This window comes from Polyodon spathula, chromosome 6 (assembly GCF_017654505.1).
Source record: "Polyodon spathula isolate WHYD16114869_AA chromosome 6, ASM1765450v1, whole genome shotgun sequence".
NCBI classification, from domain to species: Eukaryota; Metazoa; Chordata; class Actinopteri; order Acipenseriformes; family Polyodontidae; genus Polyodon; species Polyodon spathula.
This window is the reverse complement of record NC_054539.1, coordinates 45,650,720-45,654,664: the sequence shown is the minus strand read 5'-3', so window position 1 is coordinate 45,654,664 and position 3,945 is coordinate 45,650,720.

Below are 3,945 nucleotides of genomic sequence, written 5' to 3'. Positions count from 1 at the left end.
ACATCATAAAACATCAAACAGCATCCAAAGTGAGACAGATTTGCAATGACGAGTGTTGATCATTACAGAGATCCTTCCTAGGATTTTTTTTTTACAGGATTTAAAAAAAAGTTCAGCTTCTTGTTGTTCTTGAGTAAAAGACAAGTACAAATTGAATTAACTGTATTTGTGGTTTACATCCTGTTGAGGACTTAAAATTACATCTCAGTAAAACTGTAGTCAGTGGGAGTTGTTGAGCACTCTTGTTTTATATTCATCCAGATCTGATAAAACACCTGGTCCAGAACTACAGCGATGTCAAGGAACTGAAGGAAGCTGGAAATATAAACCGAACCACAGCCAGCGCAGGGATGAATAATGTTAGCAGCAGGTCCCATGCCATGTTTACCACCAACTTCACTCAGGCAAGTGGACTAAAGGGGATGTTAATGTCTTTTCATTGCAACAAGCGCCTTGTCAACTTGAATGTGTAACTTTCAGAATTTCCCAAATTACTTACTGTGCTCCCTATTAACTGGACCAAGCTACTACAACACAGTTTTTGGGTAATTAATGTAACACATGGGGTCCCTCCTGGGTTTACCTCTGAGGTGACTCGCAGTGCAGTTTGCACTCATTTTAGGAAATCACTACATCTTTACTGGAGGGAAAACATAACTTTTTCCAGCTTTAGCTTTTATTTTTTGATTACTTGTCTAAAACACACGGTGGTTTGAACATTTATTTTTTGTATTTCCCATAGCTGTCTTTTTTTTTTTTTAATTTAACAGTAATGTGCTCAGTAATAGCTTCATCAGTGCTTGTTTCTGGAGTGGAGACTTGGTTTAATGTTGTGTAAACTGTAATTGTATAAATCCAAAGATCTTCATGAAAGATTTTAATTATTAAAGTCTTTCCATTGTTAAATATTGTATGAAGGTATTTTACTGTTTTATAAATAAATAATGTATATGTTGCAGTGTATTCCGTGTATGTTCTTGGCTATTACTGCACACATGGAAAGTTTGCCTATTGTAGGAATGTCTGGATCACATCGTTAAAATAACAAAATGAACACATTTTTGAGTTTACAGCTTATGGTTTAATGTGGAAAGTACCAAATTCCATCTCTTTATCTTCTCTGATACTAATATATTTTTTAATTTGTGATTATTTACCCACGTTTCTATCCCCGGGCCAAATTTGATGCTGAATTGCCATGCGAAACGGTCAGTAAAATCCGTTTGGTGGCTCTTGCAGGAAGTAAGAGAGCAGATGCCTCTGGTGCTACTGGTGTGAGGTTAAAAGATGGAGGAAACATTAACAAGCCTCTGGTCACTGGGAAATGCAATCTCTGCTTTAGGTAGGCCTACCAGATCTGTTTAGCAAAATTTAGTTTTTTCCCTTGATCATTGATTGCATGGCTAGTTGTCTGATTGCATTTTGCAAATCGATATGTCATGGAATTCCAAACGTGAGCTGTCTTTGTGATGGTGCTAAAAGGCTTTTTTTTTTTCTTTTCATCTTCACAGCTGACTTATCTCAGGATGCAGTGAGCTCCCATGCAAAGAAAAAGCAGGATTTTGTGCCTATAGAGACTTTGTTTTAACATGGCTTTTGAAAGACAGGAACAGTAAGTTTCAATCAGTGTCTAGTCTTTTCATAGTTTTCCTCCAGTTCTTTGTAGAACGTTGTGGCAGGGCGATTGCTCTGCACGACAGGTAATTAGAGTTGGTGTGATTTGTATGTGTAAATAACCTCACAGCTTTAAACAACTAATTTACAGCCTATAGCAAAATGTTAATCTGTAGTGGAATATACATTGAATGATGATGTTTCTTATCTTGAGTTATTTGCAGCTATTTTGAAAATGAATATTAAGTGTCACGTCCCAAATTGCATGCTTGGGCTGTATTCTAAAAATGTTACCATTTTTAGGGTATTTAATCTAATAAAACAACAATAGAAAATAATAATAATAATAATAATAATAATAATAATAATAATAATAATAATAATAATAATAAAACATTGCCACACTATTTTGTAGCACAGAAATATTGCAGTTTTTACATTAATGTAGTAGCTATTAAATAAATAAAACAAATTAATGAAATTAAAAAAAAAAAAAAAGATCTATATGGTAGCATCATTTGTATTCCTTTTAACAAACATTGATTTGCCTGTCAGGAAAGTTTGTCATCAGCTTTAATGTACTGTAAAAGTACTGCAAACTATGCGGCGTGTAATTTGAAAATCTTATGTGCTGGACTGTGCGTTTGTATTGTACTTGCTGAATACAGATTTAAAGCCATTGTAATGTCTGTGAAATAATTATGTTTGCTGCTTTTTCCTACTTTCTTAGCTGGTGTGCTTGTATGAATCTACTTGTTTAGTGATTGATAGACAAGGAGAAGGTGATCCTTACAGTTTCATGGTGTGCTGTAAGTGTGGGTGGTTATAATTATAATATCTGATATGATTCCACTTTAAGTACAAAAAAAAAAAAAAAGATTGTGTCACTGGTTCCTTTGTTAAGAAATTACATTTTTAACATTCATTTGACACAAAGCACAAAGCTTGGCATGTTTTTCAGTGGTATTTTACTGTTCAAGTCTGAAGAGATGCTTACTTGTCAAATAGTTTGCCAAACTTGTATGTTTTTATAAAATAAAATAAAAATTAAATGAAAGAGCACATAATTCCTACACACCTAATTACTCTTGATCTGTCATGTTTAATAGCTGTCTCACTTGCCGATGTCAATTATGGAGAAACATTAAGTACACTTTGCTATGCAAATAGCGCCAAAAACATAATCAACAAGCCTACTATTAATGAAGATTCCAATGTCAAGCTTATCCGCAAGCTGCAAGAAAACGTCTGGTGCAGGGAAACCAGGTTTGATTTTTTAATCAATCAAGTGAAAACAATTTTTCCCAAAAGAAAATCGCAGTCACGGTGACTTATGTCATGACAAGAATTGCTTTTGACTTTTTAAAAAGCTATGTAGGCATGACTGTCACAGAGATATTTGTTTATCATAGCTTCTTTAGTGCTCCTTGGTTTAAAAAAAAAAAAAAAAAAGCAGCATATATTGACAATGTGGTTATTTACAGCTCCACCTGGCAAAAGCATTTGGTAGGCTCACGGCCGTCCTGCAGTCTCTGAAGGTAGCCCGGCTGACAGCCAACTTGAATAAATGTGCATTTGCCAAAATAGAGACTCAATATTTGGGATTTATTATTGGACATGGCAGGTGAAACCCATTGCCACCAAAGTCCAGGCTTTAATGGACGTGGCAATCCTGAAAACCACCTCCCAGATGAGGTCTCTCTTGGGGTTGGCAGGTTATTACCGAAGATTTATTCCCGACTATGCCACAGTGGACAACCCTTTAGTGAACCTCACTAAAAAGTGTGCACCAAATTCAATTAAATGGATAGGAGAATGTCCGGGGCATTTGATAGCATTAAGCAGAGGCTCTGCCAAGCCCCTACCCTTATCACACCAGATTTTGATAAGGAATTTATCCTCCACACCAACGCTTCGGATGTTGGTCTGGGGGCAGTCTTGTTCCATGGAGTAGAGCACCCAATCTTTACATAAGTAAAAAAAATGCTCCCCCAGGAGCATAACTACTCTGTCATTGAAAAGGAATGTGTGGCTATTAAATGGTATCTGGCGCTGCAACCCTTAGTGTATTCTATGACAGCCAAGGGTTCCTTCGGCTCCACTCTGAGCAGTGGGATGTGACAGAGAGTGAATTAATCTTTGTCAAAATTCTCCTTCCCGACCTGTGAGGGCACAGTATAACAGGAACAGTGTGCCCCGGACTGGATAGTTTGGCAGTTCATTCCAGGGTCAGTTGGAAGGGAGCGGAATCATAATACCAAATAAAAGAGCTGTTTGTCACTGTGAACTGTCTTGTGTCTGTTATTTCTGAGCACTGCATCACCTCTACAC